Source organism: Epargyreus clarus, unplaced genomic scaffold, assembly GCF_041222505.1.
Source record: "Epargyreus clarus isolate Ecla_fem2 unplaced genomic scaffold, WU_Ecla_fem_2.2 ptg000018l, whole genome shotgun sequence".
In the NCBI taxonomy this organism is placed as follows: domain Eukaryota; kingdom Metazoa; phylum Arthropoda; class Insecta; order Lepidoptera; family Hesperiidae; genus Epargyreus; species Epargyreus clarus.
Window position 1 is genome coordinate 11,319,912 of NW_027332226.1, and position 22,205 is coordinate 11,342,116.

Here is a 22,205-nt window from a genome sequence, read left to right on the forward strand (position 1 = left end):
AAACTACGATGAACAGTCGTATTAAGTAAGGTACGATTCAGTTTTTGTGTGCTGCGTATGTCCATTCGCTTTCAAATATGTTTTAATACTGAGCTGATTAGTGTTTACGAATAGTTGGACAAATACAGTGTTCTTATTCTAATTTATATATGAATAGTGAATGATGAAATTAATATTTAACAATACGGTTATATATATATTATTGATATAGGTTCTCTATTTAAGCTTAAAAGCTTTGAAGTCCTTAGACCCGAAGATGGTGTAATATTAGTATTCGTGATGTCAGATGTCGATTTTAGCTAAGGATAGAGCGATATTACGTTCTATAGCTAAAGATTTTAATACATTGAAACAAAATATAAGCTAAGTATTAAATTTGTAAAGTAATACTTTAAATCATTGTGACCTACTTATAAGTATTGCCTAACGAGTTCCACGAAGCTCAAACTTCTGATTTAGGTACTAATGAAAATTGAATCATTAATTTAAGATTGCCACTGTGTGTATTAATCGGAATTGATGTGTTTCCGATATACCGGTGCAAAGCTACACATATTCGGTGTTGCCAGATGTGTCGAAAAAAAAACACGTTTGAGGGTTAAACATAGACGTAGAATTTTTTCGCTACGCTAACTGCCAATAAAGAAATGCGGTGCCTTGTGTATGTGTGCGTGGGTGTTCGTGCGCATTCTTCTACAAATTAGTGCCTTGTTTGTTTAAATTATATGCGAGAAATTGTTTTAATACTATTTTTGCATTTTGTTTGAAACATTGAAAAAAAACCTTTTTTAACGCCTACCTGCTTTTCGAAAATTGATAAGTGTAGCACTCCACGCTTTTTGCACAGTTATACAATTTACTGTTCCTTAATTGATTCCTAGATTGAAAATTATTTTCTACTTTTTAGTTGATTTTATCATAAAAGCGTGTTTTTTAGTTTTTTGAACTATATTTATTTTTTGTTTACGACGGGGAAACCTTCAAAAGGTACCCATTGTCGTGGGAGCGACACGGGGTTAAGTGGGATTTTCACCGCACGAAAACCCCCTCGGTGGTCATCCTCAGCGCTGCGAGGAGGACTCCGGGATCTCCAACGGAACGCAACCGGAGTCGCTTGCTGGACGGTTCGAGCTCCCAGTCTTGCTGCCCGCAAACCCGAAAGCCCCCTTTTTGTTTTAGCCCCGTAGCCCTATTTTGATCCCGGTACTAAAGGGACCAATGAAAAAAAACCTAGGAAATCAACCTACTTTCTGACAATTCTCAAATCACATAAAATAATCATAGTCTTAATCAAAGTTAATGAAGCAGTCCACGTATTTTTTGTACAGGAATTTATCATACCATGATACTTAAATACGGTGTATTTACACAAATTACTCCTTTGAATTGGGTAAAAGTAGCACTAACATTTAGCAGTCCGAATTATTAAACAATATCATAAAATAGGTCAATATTAACGTGAAAGTCTACCACTCGGGGTTCATCAATATTCTGTGAAATTATAGCGAAATATTCCAATATGGTAGGGAATCTAAATTGTGGCGAGACTAAGAGAAATTTTGCAATAGGTGTTGTAATTTCATTTTGCGCAAAGAATTTTTTCACCAAACAAAGCGAAAGAAATGCCGAATGGGTCATGGAAATGTGATGTAAATTTGGTCCCCTATTACAGTCCAGCGCGTTAGTAATGTTATATTTAAAGGTGGTTTTATTTTACCACCGTATGTCACATGTGGCGCACTATCGCTACATTACACCGATTTATTTATATTGAAGGTGCCACCCAAGGTGAACCCTTTGTGCCACAACTATTTCTGCCTAATAACAGCAATGTTAAGCGCTGTTGTGTTTCAGTTTGAAGGTTGTGGTAAGGGAGACATACTTTTCCGAAGCGTTCCAGCTTAGTCCTCAGGTGTAGCGGCGCATCGGTGGCTTACCTCTAGTAGGAATATCTAGTCCTATCTGGGGTTGATTGCAAATGTCCATAAAACAGTATTGGTCGCGTAACATTGGCAACTTCCATAGTATAAAAACGTCGTAACACGTTATCCGCTGACGATGAAACGCGTATCTTATAACGATCTAATATCCGGCACCTGGTATTGGAAATGACTGTGAAAAATTGGAAGTTTTTTGCTTAATAACGTATAGGTAGCTGCGTCTGACAGCTCTTTGTTCAATCAATCTGTGTTATGCTCCTTTGATGTTATTAAAAGTTCCGATCTAACGCTCAAGAATTAACTATACATTTCTTTGGAGAAATTCCCGTGGTGTTTTAATGGAAATTGGCAGGATAGAAATATAGTCGGAGATGAAATACAGACGACGAAAAATATATCAACATTGACTCGACCCTTTATAAGTTCGAATATAATGTACATAATTAAGTCATTTAATTTATTAATAATGCTATGTTTATATAAATTTATTTAATGACAATTTGATAATTTTATAATTAATACTCGCTGACCCGGCAAACGTTGTGTTGCCATATAAATAAAAAAATGTTAAGGGTGAACAACCCTTATCACTTTGGGGTATGAAAAATAGATAGTAGCTAATTCTCAGACCTACTGAATATGCATATAAAATTTGGTGAAAATCGGTAAAACCGTTTCGGAAGAGAACGGTAACAAACATTGTGACATGAGAATTTTATATATAAGATTATGGTAATATTTTGCATACATCTAGAGGTGGGACATAGAGGACAAATTTGTTATAACAACTGTGTTTACCTATATTCATGTAAATAAATGATTTGATTTGATTTGGTAGCGCCAAATAAGCCCCAGACAATGAACAAACCAGACACGGGTTGTAAGACAAACATATAATATTTTCTATACCATGTGTATTTCTAACATAATCGTATCGTACCGCTCGGATGCCGGCAGACCGAACTGCGTGGGCAAAATATTTATTTAATATCCGGGCACGGACTGTTTGCCGGGTGTCTGCTTTTAACGGCTTTGCGCGCATTACTTTGACAGAGAAGCGTAGCGTGCTGAGGATATAGGGGGCAGCCCGGTATAGGCAGCACTTTTTGGGTGGCAAAATCTTACAAAATATAGTATTTTTAGAAAGGCCTTTCAATTTCTAACTTATGACCTCGCGAGGATATATGGTAGTTCCAACATTTTACAAATAGATGAAAGTTTTTCGCTGACTTATTTCGATATACCATGGAATCCTATATCTCTTATTACAAAAAGTATATTTTGTTCGCAACCGTGCAACTGCAACCAAAAAGTCGGAACGAACCCACGTTATATTATAGTAATGTAGCCTGCAGATCATTTTTGTATGCGATAAATAAGTTCTGGATATGTCCGAAAATTCTCTGTAATTGTAAGGTTCTCAAATTGATACTATAGTAGGATGATATAACTATTAAATTCAATTATTTCTGATTTAAAGCCATACACAGTAAGGGTTTCTCGTGAAATGAATATTATTCAGGTCCACTTTTCGTTAAGCTCATGCGAAATCGATACCGAACATACTGCGGTGTAGGAAATGTACGAATTTCTGAACGAAACTATGGACTTTTGCGAGCAGAGTATATATCTCTTAGTTTTTTTTATCTAATCCAATTCACAAGTTTTTTTTTTATTTATTTATAATATAGGAGTAGCAGACGAGCATGCAGTCCACCTGATGGTAAGTGGCTACTGCCGCCCATTTGTAGTCAACCCCAGATAGGATTAGATATTCCTACCTGAGGTCGGCCACAGATGCGCCGCTACCCCTGAGGACTAAGCTGGAACGCCTCCGAAAAGTCTGTCTCCCTTACAAACCTTCAAACCGGAACACAGCAGCGCCTAACACTGCTGTTATTAGGTAGAAATAGGTGTGGCCGTGGTGCCGCCGGAGTCGAACCGCAAAGGGTTCTACCACATTTAAAGTTAAAAAGTTCTTCTTTGTTTGTTTGTTTCTCTATATTGGGTTAATTTTAGTATTAAAGGAACATGTATTGATTCGGTTCTACAACTTAAAACAAGTCTGTAATTTCGTTTTTGATCTCGTGTGTAAAAACAAAATTCCGATATGCCAGCCAGATTTGCGAGAAATAAATAACATAAAAATCTAAACTATTTAAAACGCATATGAGGTTTTCATCTCGGGGAGCAAGAGACTAATTCGTCAATGAATCTTTTAAATACGTTCATGTAAGGTTACCCAAGGGCAAAGTGGACCTTTGTGTATATAAGGATTATCTTAAGACTTACCTATCTACATAATATACACTTTCTTTCAATAATATATAATGAACATATTATTAGGAAAATTAGTTAGGAAATAATTTAAAAACAACGTATTAGGAAAACTTGTCAAGAATTTATTAATTAAAAACAAACGTTTATAAACCGAGAACATTTTACTTCACAACTTTACAAAGTTAACAAAATAACAATTAAGCATACAAATTATAGATTCGACAACAAAAGTGGCAGAGTAACGTTCTTTACAATAGTCGGAAAATAACTGCCTAGAAAGCGATCTACAATGCCCTTTTATACGCCCCTTTTTACTGAATACCCTCATTTTAAGATTACATTTTCTATCTTCTGTTGACGTTCCTAACACGGCCTCTCCTGACGGTGTGGCGTCCTCGACACACTCTTCTCATGCACCTGTAGACGTCTCGTAGATCCAGGAACTGCCTCGTACGCGTGCAGTAGAGGCACAGGCGCGTTGACTGTCCTGACTGAAGTAGCAGACGGAGCTGTTGCCACGGCTAGACAAGGTGGTGTAGCGTCGTCTTCAATGTCAAACTCTGTAGATGAAAGAACGATATAAAGAAAACTGACAGAATTCAACCTTCTTAATCTAATCTTACCGATACAAAGTACGCCAGAGGAACTTTGATTCGGTAATACAACTGTTTCTGATGGCGAGGCATCCTCAACCGCTTCATCACCCAACAGCGGCATGCCTCGACCAGCTGCATTCAGAGGATTAGATTGTTCACCTTCTGTAATTGAACAGACACATTTAAGGTTTCATACTTATTTGTGTGTAATGTCCTCAGATCGTTGTTTTTGAGAAAGTAATTAGAAACAAAAATTCAGAACCCTCATTACAGATGCAAGCGTGCACTCAAGCATCAGCAATAAGTAATTCAATATGAAATTTTGAAAAGAGATATAACAAAGATCTAGGATGAATGTCGTGCATATGTCTCAAACTGCGCAATTCAAAGCACAAGCATGACACCTTTACAATGGCTAGCCCGTTCAGAAAACGTTCTAACAAAGTAGCACGCTGTATTCCCAATGCTCACCGATACAATGACCATTAGCAACACATCGCTTTTGCGGTAGGAGAAGCAAAATCCGGCCGAATCCACCTCAGCCTCACCGCAAAGGATGGTAAAGTAAAGCATAAAGATGCTCACCTCTATGCAGGCCACGGCAAAAAGTTTATTCTTTAAGTCAATAAAATTGGACATAGTAATGTCTAAACTCAGCGGATATAAAACAAACAGATACGAGTACCAATCACCCGGGGCAGTTCCTGTCTACGGAGTGCACCCTCATGACTCGTTAGGGGTCTACGAATGAGACATAACTTTGCATGTGTGAATCGGTACCCATAAAAGGTTGTTCCAACCCAAACTAATAATAAAAACAAAATGTTTGCCACACGAACGTCACACACACCGTGACTCATCACAGGTGTCCGTGGGTTCACTCTGCGTGTACAGTTGCACACAGCTCCAGGACCACATGTCTGAGCGACTCCAAGACAGCGTCCGAGCACACAAAGCAAAACACAGCATTCGCTAGGGTATGTTTCATATGCACCCGCAGAGTGAACTTTACTTACGAACAAAGTCCTACACATTGTGTAGTTGAGTACACTAACTAATACGTTTACCATTATTTTTCTTATTATTTCCAACTTGCTATAAATATTACACAGTTTGTTACACTTTGTTACATGTTCAATAGAACCGCGGTAAATGTGCTAAATACTAAAAATGTCTTATTACAAGCTCAGCCAATATCGTCACGCTGTCGTCACTATTATAGCCCTAACACTCGGTACCCAGGCATTACATGGACTTAGTCCACAGAGGCCGCAGCGGGTCTTACACTGTATCCTTCCAAGTACCACAACCCGTCCCGGACAGTACCCAGGCATTACATGGTCTTAGTCCACAGAGGCCGCAGCGGGTCTTACACTGTATCATTCCAAGCACCAAAACCCGTCCTGCAACACAGTACCCAGGCATTACATGATCTTGGTCAACAGAGGCCACAGCGGGTCTTACACCTGTATCTTCCAAGTATCAAAACCCGTCCTGCAACACAGTACCCAGGCATTACATGATCTCGGTCAACAGAGGCCACGGCGGGTCTTACACCTGTATCTTCCAAGTATCAAAACCCGTCCTGTAACAGTACCCAGGCATTACATGGTATTGGTCAACAGAGGCCACGGCGGGTCTTACACTGTTTCTTCCAAGTACCAAAACCCGTCCTGTACGCACGATACCCAGGCATTACATGATTTTGGTCAACAGAGGCCACGGCGGGTCTTACACTGTGTCTTCCAAGAATCATAACCCGTCCCGTGATTGAAGTGACAGTACCCAGGCATTACGTGGGATATAGTCACCTCGAAAGCATAACAATCTTTCGAAGAGTCTTCTATACCAATCCACAACCCGTTGTTGACCTCCAGGCATTACATGAATGATCTTGGTCCTCTCGAAGTCGCGTTAGGCCTTACACGCTCCGTCTTACCAAGTCATTACAAAACCCGTATATATTGAGCTGATAGCAAACATGGTAACGAGTACGAATAATACTTGACAGAACAAATTTATTTGCACATTGTAACCAAAGTGTAACAATAATAAAATTGTAATTTAATTGAACTCACCCAGGTTCAAATTCAAATCATCCATTTTCTTACCAAGGACCAATTTAAATTCCATTTGATGTACCCTTAATGCCAGTATCGCATGGTAGACTATGCAGCACACGTTAGCACCAGCAGTGCTCGCACCGCACGGCATCGCCCGCACTGAATAACAGCGCCCGGCAACGCCTAGTAGCGCCCACAGCACGCTGCGGAGCCCGCAGAGCACGGCGGCGCCCGCACAGCGCGGCAGCGCCCGCAGACCGCAGTGACGCCCGCACAGCACAGTGGCGCCCGATAAGAGCGGCAGCGCCCGCAGAGCGCAGCACCCGCAGAGAGCCGCACCGCCCGCAGAGTGCAGCACCCGCAGAGCGCAGCAGCGCCCGCAGAGCGCAGCAACCGCAGAGAACAGCGGCGCCCGCAGAGAACGGCAGCGCCCATAGCACACAGCTGCCCAACACCATACGACGACACGCACAAGTCAGCACTGGGCTCATGCGTCAGTATTTCACCTGTACACTGAGAATAATTATTTACAACACAGTATACGTAACATGACGTAGTGCAGTGAATTTAATAAAAGTTTCATCATCATCGCTCGGCTAAACCTGACCCCGATTTACGTACATGTTAAGTCAAGGTACAGTTTTCCATCATTAGCCTTCAACGTCTTCGATCTTGTAAACTTAACTACATAGGTACATATAGGCAAAAGAGACTAAAATTAATGAGAATTCCGCGTACGGTAACTAAATTAAAATAAACGCCAAGAATATCTACGAACGAGCTATTAGCAAAATCCAAATCTAATAATTTAATAATTTTAAACGATTAAATAATTTGAGTACAAATGTTTTGAACGATTTCTAGTCATCCACTAGTTTCTCTAAACAATTTCTTTAACAACTACACAGATTGTTATTTATAAAACCAAATGAATAAAGGACTTAAAAATGTTTAAAAGATACTAACAATTTTAAAATCTTTGGTACCATTGATATACCTAATGCCAAAGGTATCTACAAGAAAGTTAATATTTTGTCTGTCTGTCACATAAACATAAAATGTTTTAAAAGTCCAACACTAAATATTAGCAATTAACTCTGAAATTAAAAGTAATAAGAAAATATTGGTTTGATCTTACCAAATTGCCAATCGTGTCTAACTTGCCAGCAATAATCTCCACCTTAGGCTCCACTAGATGCCCGAGCATTCCACCAGCAGTGAACAGACTCGAGCCGCGCCACGGTTGCCACGGTGGTGATGCACATGGTTGACGCAATATGTTCCTTTGCCGCAAGCCGCTTTTATAACGCTAAAACCTCACCAATATCGCCTCTGGAGTACAGCCACAATACTCACGACTTCCGTTGTTATTTTACCGATACACGTGGTCTGCCACTCTTCTTGCTTACTTATTTAATTATTAAGAACAAACATACAAGGGGGTGGATCAGAACGTGGGGCGGATACAATCCCACTTCTGATATTAGGAAAATTAGTTAGGAAATAATTTAAAAACAACGTATTAGGAAAACTTGTCAAGAATTTATTAATTAAAAACAAACGTTTATGAACCGAGAACATTTTACTTCACAACTTTACAAAGTTAACAAAATAACAATTAAGCATACAAATTATAGATTCGACAACAAAAGTGGCAGAGTAACGTTCTTTACAATAGTCGGAAAATAACTGCCTAGAAAGCGATCTACAATGCCCTTTTATACGCCCCTTTTTACTGAATACCCTCATTTTAAGATTACATTTTCTATCTTCTGTTGACGTTCCTAACAATATATATTATTTAGTCTATCTACATAAAAGCAATGACAAGACACAAAATACCTTAGAAAATTCTTTAGATCTTATAAGTTTCAAATAAAGTTGTACAAAACTGAATATTTTCTCAGTCCGAATGCATTCGCCGTCACATATCACTGATGTCGTGAAGCTGATAGGCAGAATACTCTGGCACTTAGACGTTTCAATTTAGACCTCAGTCGTGCCAGTCTATTTCTAGCTGACTCTAGATAGAACCATTTTATGACGTCACATATACACGACCGTACTAGAACACTAAGTATTTTAGAAATGTTTGCTAGTTGCGGTACGGTTGCGGTTGTACTCGTATGTACAAGTTCCGTCATTTTGAAAATTTTTGTTTCGGTGAACATTTATAAAATATGTGTCAAACGATACCCTAGTTATTACTAGATTAGTTTTCAGTGGTGAAATATCGTAAGCGATATACTTTCTGGAATTTTATTTAGTGATTCATGACCCATCAAAGAAAATAGTGATAGGTATCTATTTTTAGTATTCTTCACTTTCTACAGTTTCAGAATCAAAAAGTACTTAAATCCATACTGGTTCTATCACCTCACAATAACACTTTTCATATTTATGTCACAGTGGCCGGGAATCGAATCTAGAACCCGTGGCAATCAAGAAATAAAAATCACATATAAGTATTTTTATTATTTACTCAAACGGTCGTAAAATATTAATTGGCCAGAATATAATGGGAAACTTTTCCTGGAAATTTTACGGCAGCGTACCGTGTCAATCAACTTCGGACAATAAATAATTGATGATCGATTGAACCTGAATGTTGAATGTTTTAACTTAATTGAACATGAACTTTTTTACTGCTACCTTACTGTGATTTGTTTTTAAAAATCTATATAAGAATTAAAGTTTTCTTTATGTTGTGGTTGCGACGACACAAGCGACTCGTAGCCGCTTCACATCAACGACAGGTCCTCAACTGTCGCAGATTTGTTGCCTGTCGTCAGCTATTATCGATGAAAACCAACGATTGTCGCCGTCTGTCGTCAACGACCGTCGACTGACTGTTGCCGATTGTTGACGCATGTCGTCAACGACCGTTACTCATCTTCTCGACTCATCTTCTCGATCGTCACTGCCTGTTGTCACCGATATGTACAGTCGCTCGTATGTTAGTAAGTTCTCTAAGATGAAAAAATTAAGCGAGTATCAGAGTTTAGTTAATTTACTTTACTATACTTTATAGTAGAGGTGCGCATTATATATCACTGTAGTGAAAAGAGAGAGATATATCTTTTCAACTCAGTGATATATATCACTCTTTTAGCTCAGTAACTCACTTTAGCTCAGTAGCTCTGTAGAGATATAAGCGACATTTTATATCAGTATATCAGAGAATCAGATTAAAATGTTTAGACAACATTTTTGATTCCTATAATTAATACAAAACTGGCAAGAAATTATATATAAATTTCACAGCCAATACTATTTGTATATCCCTATTTTCATATTCTTAGCAAAGAAAAAAGATTTTAATTAGTGTTTAAGACGTAATGCATTTGACTCGAATCAGACTCTCTCAGTCAGTCGCTCATTTGACACATAACTCACTCGCGAGCGAGTATAAAACTGTTGAGTTGAAGAAGATCTTATATCCGGAATCGTATGGACCTATGAACTCAACCATGTGACGCGGATATAAAGATAAAATTCAAATTCGTCGGAGTTGATGAGTGATTAGCTCTTTGGTGAAGATATATATCTTTTATATCACTCACTTGCGAGCTACTCAAGTCTACTTTATAGTTGAATATGAGGATTATTTGTGTCTCTGATTTAAATAGTGGAGCAGTGGTGCTTAGATCTAGTTGAAGGTTGAATCTTGATGTGTTTCAACATATTCCACAAGTAGGTATAATGTATACTATCGTCTTCCGCAACCACATTGTTAAATCCTAATTCTTATAACATATTTTTGCGTCCAAATTGCGATCTGTACCCTTACCATAAGTTTTCAAAACATCCCACAATTTTACGTTACGTTAACTCAATCCATTATTCAGTTCCGATTGCTTCAGTAGACTGAGCAAACGTAACAATAAGTAAGTGCTCAAGTCTTTTTGTCTGCCTCACATGTTCGAAAAAAAAGAGACAAAACATACAGCGCCATTTTGTCAATTTAAACATTGAAATTTAATGTTTACTGACACATAGTTCTGATACAATCCGCTAGGGGCGCTGATTGGAATTTGTATAGACAAATACGTAAACAAATCCCAAAATAGTCATATTGGTCAAAACATAATAACTCATGGTAAAGGTACTTATTACGGCAAAATCGCCGTAGCTTCCTTAACCGTAGCGGCTACATACCGAGTTTTGAAATAAACCAAAAAGTTGCGACTGAAAATCGCGCCACGAGTTCTCACTCTAAGTCGGGCCTAATAACAATATGAAACCTTATAAGTAGCTCCTTTCACACATCTTGAGGTTGTACGTTGCTCACAAAATTTAATTATCTCGCCATAATGGAGCAGTAACAGGTTCATAACGTGTATTAACTGTTAAGTTAATGTCACAAGGTTATTAACAAGCGGGGTTTGTGTAATTAACAATAAAGGTTCTTAACAGGACAGTCCTCCGAGATAGACAACCTCCAGTTGGAAAGAAAGCACTGGCCCATAGCCCAGTGGTTGGGAAACTCGGCCTCTTTATCGACAGGTCCGAGGTTCAAATCCCAGACACGCACCGCTGATTTTTCAAAGTTATGTGCGTATTAGAAATTAATTGTGAGTTGCTTAAATGGTGAAGGAAAACATCGCGAGGAAATCTGCATACCTGAAAAATCTTTAAAAAAAAGTTTTCAAATTTATGTTAAGTCTACCAATTCGCTCTTGGCCAGCGCGTTGGACTATGGCCTAATCATTTTCATTCTAAGAGGAGACCCGTGCCCAGCAGTGGGACAGTAATAAGTTGATGATGATGATGAAAAGGAAAGGCAGCTTAAAAAGAAGAAGATGATGATATGTACGTTCTTAATGAAGGCAGATAGCCTAGGAATTGAAACTCGGTCGAAAAGTGCTAGGTTTAGGTCAATATGACGCATATCTAATAACAGCAGTGATAGGCGCTGCTGTGTGTGGCCCGTTTTGAAGGGTGTGGTAAGGGAGACATACTTTTCCGAGGCGTTCCAGCGTAGTCTTCAAGGGTGGCGGCGCATCTGTGGCTGATCTCAGGTAAGCATATCTAATCCTATCTAGGGTTGATTACAGATGTCCATGGGCGGCAGTAGCTACATACCAACAGGTGGACTGTATGCTCGTCTGCTACTCCTATATTATAAAAAATAATTGAAATTGATTAACTTGTTTTAACGATAAAGGAAAACATCGTGCAGAAACTTTACCTAAGAGATATTTTAAAAGAAGTTCTCAAAGACGTGTGACCGTGAAAGCCACCAATTCAACTTGGCCATAACGGTCTCTAACTAACTCTCACTTTCAGACCTTTTTTTTTTTTTCTTTACGAGAGGGAAGCCTTCAAATAGTACCCTATGCCGTGGGAGCGGCACGGGGTTATGTGGGATTCTTACCGCACTAAAACCCCCCCAGTTCCTCGGCGCTGTGTAGAGGACTCCGGGATCTCCAAAGGAACGCAACCGGAGTCCTCTTAGCGGGTTGCCCCATCGGGCTCTGCCCAGGTGAGCTTGACGCTCGCCACACCGTCTGGTGGGCACGACGGTATGCGACCACACATACCGCCGTCCTTCCCGGGGTCACTAGCCGGGCGGTTCGACCTCCCACTCTTGCCGCCCGCAACCTCGGAACCCCCTTTTAGTCGCCTCTGACGACAGGCAGGGGATACCGTAGCCCTATTCTGGTCCCGGAACTACAGGGACATTCAGACGACGACCTAAATTACGTTAAATATAATTGTGAGCTACGTTATGGTATACTTTGCATCCGGGGTAATAAAATAAAAGCATTCATAATATTTTTCAGGCAATCAATTCAGTTTAATTTCATGAATACTGCGTTCACGTTTGCTCATTACGATTGAGTTTGCGTACGAACTTCTATTGTTCGCTGAAGTAATATGAATGTTCTCGATAAATTCGTTTCGAAAATATTAAATAAAGCGTATTTACTATGAATAATAATGTAGGATTTTTGTTTCCGTATTTCGTAGAAGTCGGTATAAGTATGTCCGGTTATTTTGTTTTAATTTAGCTTTAAAAATGTATTAAGCGCGTAATTGGAATAAATACCTATAGAGATTCATTAAATTTTGCAAATACTAATTATATGTATTTTAGTATGATTATAATACTAGTTTTTAAAGCCATCGTTAAGCGTTGTGATCTATGAAGTCTAATCATGATTCAGTTCACGAGGTGCGAGAGTCCAGGAGTAGGTATTATCGGCACCAATTGCTACGACAAAAGTGATTACGAAAGACAAAATACTTTAACCCTATTTACAGGTACTATTTTCCTTTCTTATTCGTAGTATAAAAGGCGAATTTAATGCTAGAAGAATTGTCTACTAACTTAAATTTGAACCTAAACAGAAGACATGAGGGGCGGCATTTACGTAAATATATGCTGTATATTAAAATATACTTCTTAGTGTATTTTTTACCTTTAATTTAATCTTGGCTACTATTTGACATAATAATCATTATCATAATCTTTATTGTGTCATGTTAAATTTAGATTTTTTTGTTAAACTCTATCGAGAAAAGACCAACCATCGTTTTCTTTTTTTTTAATTTTGAAGAAGCAAAAAATCAGTCGATCATACAGTCCATCTGATGTTAAGTGTTCAGTGCCGTTCATGAACATCTGTATTTTGTACCCTTACCATGAGTTTTTACGTTTTGACAAATATGATTGTTGTGGTATTTGCTTACGTATTTGCCGATACTATTTCCAATCACCGCCCCTGGCGGATTATATCAGAACTTGGAAATTGTATAGGCCAATACGTACCCTACTGGACAGGGGTTCTACCTAAAGCCTTGAAGCCAACAAATGGATTTAGTACAAAGATGGTAGGCTCATGTATAAATCAGCTGGCATCCATGCCCTGCCACGGACAGGTATGAACTATGGTATGGTAATGGTTCTACCATCTTTCAAATTAATTTCTCTGAATTTCTAATCTACCTCAATATTTACATATTACATCTGAATTTATGTATATTTCTACAAATACAATACGAGTTTATCTCCAAACTTCGCGTCTTCTGAAACTGATTAAACAGTTAGACGTTTCATTCTAAAAACTTTTGTCATTTGCACAGGAAGTAGTGTAGTTACAAAGTTTATTCGTGTATTCAGTTTGCACAAAGTTTTCTCAATATATTTGTTGAGCGTCGATACAAATGTAATGTTTATTTAGGAACTGGAAATAAACTGGAAAATTAGTAGCAATTCGTAAATCTATATCTCGAAAAAGATACACAGATAGATAAGGTATTTTCTGAATTGAAGTACAAGTCAATATAGATTATAAAGTGAACACACACAAACATACAATTGAAAATTGACACATGTATATTAACAAGTAATATATAAATTAAAGTTACAGTAGTAATAAATGTTGTGATAACATCCGATTGAAATAACTACGATTAAAATCTTTCCGATAAGTCATTGTAATATAATTGTGATCAGGCACGGGACATATAAAGGCAAAATTCTAATATTCCTGCCCGGTGCATTTATGAACAATGAAGAACAAGCCTGTGTTATATCAAGTTTGTTTTAACTTGATCCAAGTAGACGTTGCATTAAGTCAACTTGCGTATCAAGAGGGGGGGTCATAGGGGGCTCAAGACTTCCCCCGTGAAATATACTCTGTAAAAAAATCATGTGTCTATCTATTACGTCTCAAGAGATAGAGTCATGTGACGAATGATTCTTAGTAATAGGGTTTCGTTTTTACCTTTTCGATACGGAACCCTAAAAAATCCAATGAATGTCTTATTAAGTTAAATAAGTTTATTTTATTTTATTTTAAAGTTGTTCAGGGTAAATTCTACCACTGCGACGGGCGACTAGTATGAAATGAGTAGTATGCAACATTAACCGAGCTGCAGGATAAGCTACGTTCAGTGGGAAATGTCTGTTTAATTTTAGTGACACTGAGAAAATATTAGAAGAGCTCTTACAATATATTACCGGGACGTGGTTTGGATATAAACGTCGGTCGCTCGAACTAAATTATGGGGAAAATTTAAAAGTGTTATTTTTTCATTTCAGTGTTCTTTTTTATAAACGGCATAATTATGCGAATGTAATTTTGTTCATTAGACAATCTCTTAGGTAATCTGCCGCCTACGGCAAACTACTTCGTCAGCCTACGGCGATAGACTAGTTAGCGTTATAATTAACCCCGTTATTACTAATCAATCTATCCATTGTTTACCGACTAAAGATCGAAATTTGACCATGTATAGATAGAGAAGTTACTGTTTAGCCACGGGCCTGAGTTTATTGACAAGTGATACGATTTTTGGACGCCCTTCAATTATTCCGAACTGTACCTTTAGTATGAGTTTTTACGTTAGTTCGAAAATGGTCACTATTTACGTTTTCTTTCATACGGTGCCCCCGTATACCGTACCGGAACTAAAATACGGCAGTATAAGTTGAAAAAACGGAACAATATAACAGTATATGCATTGTATTGATATTTACAAACGTAAGAACTCATACTAAGGGTACTGCGCATCGCTGTCGCTTGTCGCTTGTCCATGTGGCACGCTTCATACATTTCTATACATTTGTTTAAGCTTGTCGCCCCGCTCGCCGCTGTCTTTCATCGCGACGAGTCCGTGGCTGAGCGGTTAGTACTATACAACTAACCAACCCTTGATATTTTTTTTACCTTGTAATAATAGTGATTTAAGTTTTGAAGTGAAAACATCTTTAGCGGCGTTGTGCACTTTTTGTGATGGGTAAAAGATGTTAAACTCGCGATCACGTGTCCTGATCGAAAATTCGTAAGACGGCAAAGCAAACTGCAAAAGCCAAGAATCATCCGGAGTCAGCATAGAAAAATATTTCAATGGGGTCAGTTTCATTTTTTATTATGTTTTATCATTCAGGTTAGGTTTCGAAAGGTTTCACTACTGCCGGCACTACCGGAGTGCAACCCGTTTTTTTGTTATAATTTTTAGTGACAAATACACGTTGTGTTGTATTGTAATGTAGTCAAAAAAGATAAGTCACAAGAGATAGGTATACACGACAGAAAATCGTTTCAACTTTGCGATCTAGTTCGCCAGCTCCAGACTATCTGCCACTTTAATTATAATCTGTGTTTATAATGTTCTAACTTTGTGTCCATGTTACAGATTTATGCGTCGGAGCATGTATTTTTCCCTGAAGTTTAATTATAATGCTTGCACCACGCCGCGGCAACTTTCTGAGTCATAATAAATTATTTAAATGCGACTATAATGTCGCTGTGTAAAAGCTAAGGTAGAAACTTTGTAAAGCTAACATTTTGTTTTAGCTGTTTTCATTCATGGCGCAGAGCTATTTTTAGGGTTCCGTATCTAAAAGGTAAGAACGGAACCCTATTACTAAGCCTTCGCTGTCACAGGGCTCTTATCTTTTTAACTGTAATAGACACTTGACCTTTTTTACAGAGTATGTACGGTGCCCGTAAATTTTCACGTTCGTAAATTATCACAATGTAGTTACTTCAATGACTGCTACAATAACAAATAGGTACTAAAACAAAAAAATGAGACTTTTGGTGTACGGAACCCTCCGTGTGACAGTACTTGCACTTGGCCAATTATATTAATTTAACGAAGTTTTCTAACGCGACTTGCGGCAACAGTAGAAATCGTCACTCTGCTTGACTTTTTTCTCTCCCTACCTCTTTCTATTATAAAGGCGCGTGTGTGAGAATAGAGCAGATAAGAATCGTGCGGGGCTGGTTTTATAACTTCAATAGAAATAAGTTCTTCAATTCGCCTTCACCTGAAGTTAAAAAAGATTTAAATAAAAAACATTGAAATACTTATCATTCAGTAAGGCAATACTTATTATTTTACAGGTAAATATAGTTATTATTTTACAGGTAAAATACTAAATAAATTCATGACTTTCACAAAAGGTAACTAGAATTCATAGAAATGTTTTAATATTTATGACTTTCATACCCTTGTTTCGTGAGACACCTGTAACTAACGTAAGTAAAAAAATTACATTCCTTTGCTTTTCCTAGAATTTGTGAAAACCTAGAGCACACTATCATGAATTTCCAGTAAAAGTTTGTATTAGCGCAGTAACCAATCTGAATATTTTTTTTTATATATTTGAGCCTAACGATAAAGCAGACGTGCTACCTGATGGAAAGTAGTCAACGTCGCCTATGAACATTTGCAACACCAGGGGAGTCGCCAATGCAACGCCGGCGTTGAAGGAGAGCTCTTTTTGCACCTTTTTTGAAGAGCCCCATGTCATAGCGCTCTGGGAATACCTCAGGAGGAAGTTCACTCCAAATCTTGTTCCACAATCGTATTCTCTATGTATAAACACTATTTACATTATACATACATTGTTCTACACTAGGATTATTATATGTATGTATCAAGAGTACATAGATTTAAGAACATAAGGGATTAAGAAATAGATTTCTTATTATTTTTTTAGATTTACACTGATCGGGAATCGAACTCGCGGTTATTGCGATAACGTTTATCGAAAATATATTCGACATTTCAGCTAAGCACTTTATTATATTAAAGGATCACTGTATCTTAAATAAAATTGAATTTCTACTTAATACGCTGCTACCCAGAGATATCTATCTAATTTTCACCTACCAAAGGAAACAATGTGTGAATTTATAGTAGTTTTTTTGTAGAGACAACACCTCAGATAGATTAGTTTATTTAATAACAGGCGTAAGATGACTCTGCAACCATTATGACAGTCTTAAGATGAAAACATAAGTATCTCAAGCACTCGCTATTATGCCGAGAACTCTTCATTTTAATAAACCTTTATGGTCATTATGATCTACCTTAATGACCATTAAGACTCATTTTGCATCACGTATCATACATAGACATTAGTTAAGAAGTCTTAGGGTGTTTTCGCAATCGCGATTTTTTAACATTTCCAAAACGGCGACCTTTTAAGCCTATGAAGACCTTATTGTAAGAGAAAATAAATTAATTTTAGTATTATATTATAATATACTATATAGGCATTTTCAGTAAAAAATAGAAAGCGGCTACTGCTGTTCCATGGACATCTGTAATTATCCTCAGATAAGATCAGAGTCATATTTGAGGTTGGCACACTCACTCGCGTTGCTAGCCCTGAGGATTACGTTGCAACACCTATATATTATCTTACTAAAACCTTTAAACTAGAACACAGCAGGCGACAGTAGTGTCTTCGAAGACAAGCAACAGAATATTCCACCACCTTTTAATTATATTTTACAAATTATTATTCTGTACAACGTTTACTAAGTTCTAATTCTAATGGAATATAAAATGTCATGGAGCTTAAATATATCAATTATCTGACGATGCTGATATTTGGCATGACGAATGCAATATAACGGCACAATTGACACTTGATAACAATAAAATATTGTCAGGTATTTAGGTAGTTAGTAGGATGTCATGTCAATTGTATCTTTTTATTGTTCGCTTAGTTTCGCTTCCTAAGTGTTATCGGTACAACTATAGAATATAGTATGTTGTGTAAATTATCTCGGACTATTAGTAAATGTCGCTAAAGGATTTCTTTTTTCCCTGGTTCTTTTATATTCAAATATTTATTATAGTCATCTGACTAGTTATAGGGGACATAGGGAGGGCCAGAATCAGGGGCGGAATCGCAGTCGGCGAGAAACGAAATTGGTTGAAATGGTCCTCCTACTTGAATATTTTTTCTCACCTTATGCTAAGGTTCTCTCGTTCGAAAATATATTATGTATGGTAAGTGTGGGGTGGCTTAGGGCAGACCCTCGAAACTTTTATCTTGTATACGCTCGCCAGTAATAATAATAATAATAAACATTTATTTCAGACAATATAGACAAAGATACAAAAGTATAATTTAATACAGAGGTCCATATCATATATACCTTACAGACTAACATACGTACTAATATATATTTATAACAAAATCACGTATTTGCGGCGACGTGAGACGCGGGTCTGGTGACTTCCGGGGGTGCTCTCCTTCCGCGGTACTTCCGGAACACAACTCCCTTCGGCCACAGGTCCTCTTTTAGGAAATAGGTCTCTTTTAGTAATATAAATAAGGTTTTAGTTAAGGCTCTACACAAAAAACAGTTTCCACAATTACACTATAACTACTTTTAGTGAGTACTAGCTGTGCCCCGCCGTTTTACTCGCGTTAATAAAAGTCTACCAATTGTATATACGAACAGACATGATATATATTCTATGTTAAGTCGGAAAATGCTCCAGAATTTTTGAGTTTATTAATAACAAACGCACAAAACGCAACACTTTCTTCTTTATGATATAAGTGTAGATACAAAAAAGAAGGTGCTTAGTAACTTCTAATTTAAACTAAGCAAATTTCAAAGTTATATTTCTCGAGACACGTTAGGATACTTAATACGGAGGCTGTGCTCTCGTAGTCAATATTATCACTCGCAAAGTAAACGCGTCATGCAATTAAACTTTCTTGGAACCTAAACACGTTACTATGTGTTTACTTTTCAAGTTTTTCATTAATTTACAGTCAACGAAGATCGTTGTTACTCACGAATAAGTTGGATACTACATCAGTTTATGTATTGAGTCTGTCAGTCTCTATTGTTCTTACTCTTTCTCCCATGCATGTGTATTTGTGGGTACGTACATGTGTATGCGTGCAAATGTGCGTGCATACGTGCGTGTAGGCGTGTTTGCGAGCGTGTTTGTGTGTATTCCTTTAAATGATTTTGTTTTCATTTATTTATATTGTTATATAAGGCAAAGATAAGCTAGAGGGTATCGCTGTTTCAGTTAAACTACAGTGTTAACTTAACGTGACTAGCGTTTGGTGTACCTGACGTGGTAATATTATAATATTATTATTAACCATCGCGAGTCAAATCATCTTTACACGACTACCTCATAAAAATATTTTACTTTATACACTCATTGCCCCACACTAGATTTCCTTGTGTCGTGGTTGCTATGTATATATAAAGGAATACACAAACACCCAGACCCGGAACAAAAATATAAATTTGTGATTCAGAACTTACCGAGTATTGAACCCGGCACCCACTACTCGTCATACCGGTAACTGCTCCACAGGGGTCGTCAATACTGGTTATAGTACCCATCTATATCCATTAATACACAACGAAAACAGAGAAAAACAGTTTTTTTTGATGAGGATGCAGTCTAAAAGCCACGGAAAGTTATCTATTTTATTTGTATATAAGTATTATTACGTTTATTTATTTATTTATGACTTGTACCAACAAATTTAAAATTAATACATCTTATTGAATAGGTTAACAATTACATCTTGGTGTCACCTCAATAAAAGGTACAAATCACAATTCACGGCACAATAACGAAAACAATACACGAGCCTAAAGTGAAAATTATATGTACAATAAATAATTATAGTTTAAAAACTAAAAATCACGCTAAAATCACACATGGAAAATCGTTAATCCTGATGCCTGACGATCCTGATGAGGAGAATGGGATAAAATTATTAAAATCGTGTATTGTCATCGGTTCTTGAAATTGTTCAAAATTTTAAATTAATCGGACCGTTCAAAGTGGGTAAAAATCGAGTTCAAAGATTCCGTTACATACATACATAATTAGACACAACCCAATCTAATAAAAGCGTGGTAATTATAGTCGTAATTACGAATTTTATAGTAGGTAATAGGCGCTCTAAAAATAAAATATTAAATCTAAGTTTAAAGCAATCTGCCGGAACGAATGTTCCACTCAAGTCCTTTATGAAATTGTTTATTTTTGTTTGTGAAAGAGAATTAAAAAGAGCACTTATTCGTTTAAACGGAACTCGTTTTACTTTAGAACTTTTTAACGTTTGCGTGTATAATAACTTTGCATTCGTAAACACATTTGTTTTCGAGTAAGAGATTGTGTTAAGGGATTTGTTGTAGCGCCGACGATAATCGATAAGCGAGTAGAAAGGGCACATAAATATTGTATGTTAAGTAACCCAGTTTTTTGGTGCTGTACGGAAAGTATTACTATGTCGCTATTTGTTTAGGTGTCTCACAGACCCAGCTTTAAAGGGTGACTTTCTGAATCTAGATAGCCCGTTTACACTGGTACACGCAATGACAGACCTTTTTTTTGTTCTCGAGGGGGAAACCTTCACAAGGTACCCGACGACGTGGGTGCGACGCCGGGTTATGTCGGATTTTTTCATTAACAACCCATTACTGTCCCACTGCTGGGCACTGGTCTCCTCTCATAATGAGATGGATTAGGCCATAGTCCACCGCGCTGGCCAAGTGCGTATTGGTAGACTTTACATACCTTTGAGATTTTTTTTATAAATCTCACAGGTATGTAGGTTTCCTCAGAATGTTTTCCTTCACCGTTTAGCAAGTGATAATTAATTTCTAATACGCACATAACTTTGAAAAATCAGAGGTGCGTGCCTGGGATTTGAACCTCGGATCCCTCGACCGAGAGGCCGAGTTTCTTAACCACTAGGCTATCACTGTTACGGATTTTTTCGGATTTTTTACCACACCAAAACGCCCCCGGGGGCCCCCTCTCCCGTACACCTGGTGTTTACGACGGCAAGCGACCACAAATGCCGCCGTCTTTCCCGGGGTTGCTTGCCGGGCAGTTTGAGCTCCCACTCTTGCACCCGGAAGTCCCCTTTTAGTTGCCTCTTACGACAGGTAGGGGATACCGTAGCCCTATTCTAGGAACCCGGAACTACAGGGACAACCCAATGATAGACCTAGCAATTTTGCGGACATTTGACGGTACGCCGGATTTAGTATAATTTCATTTCCCCGCACTCAAACAAAATCCCACCATTGTATCGTATTTGTGACACTATTTTTAAGGTTTTAGAACCATTTGTGGTTCGACTCCGGCGGCACCACCGCCACACCTATTTCTGCCTCATAACAGCAGCTGTGTTCTGATTTGAAGAGTGTGGTAAAGGAAACTTGTCCGAGGCGTTGCAGCTTAGTCCTCAGGGGTAGCGGTGCAACTTTTGTCGTCCTTAGGAATATCTAGCCCTTTCTGGGGTTGTTTACAGATGTCCATGATTGGCATTAGCCACTTACCATCTGGACAGCATGCTCGTCTGCTACTCCTATATTATAAAAGAAACATCGCTGACAGTTGCTCGCTTACGGTGAAACAAGGTAATGCACACACAAAAGCAAGCCGTAACGTTACATTTTGAGTTTTGTTTCAACCTCGCGTTTCGCAACAAAGCTGATATGCGGTTAATTTTGAAAAGCTGATTACATTCCACTCGAAATAGTTCATAATTGTGTAAAATGAATATGTTACTA

At 37.9% G+C, this 22,205-nt stretch overlaps 1 protein-coding gene across 1 annotated transcript in view; it reads left to right on the forward strand.

Moving 5' to 3' along the window:
• LOC140749704 (uncharacterized) overlaps window positions 1–22,205 on the forward strand; it is a 130,074-nt gene that overhangs the window by 26,591 nt on the left and 81,278 nt on the right. The gene's annotated exons all lie outside the window — the stretch shown is intronic.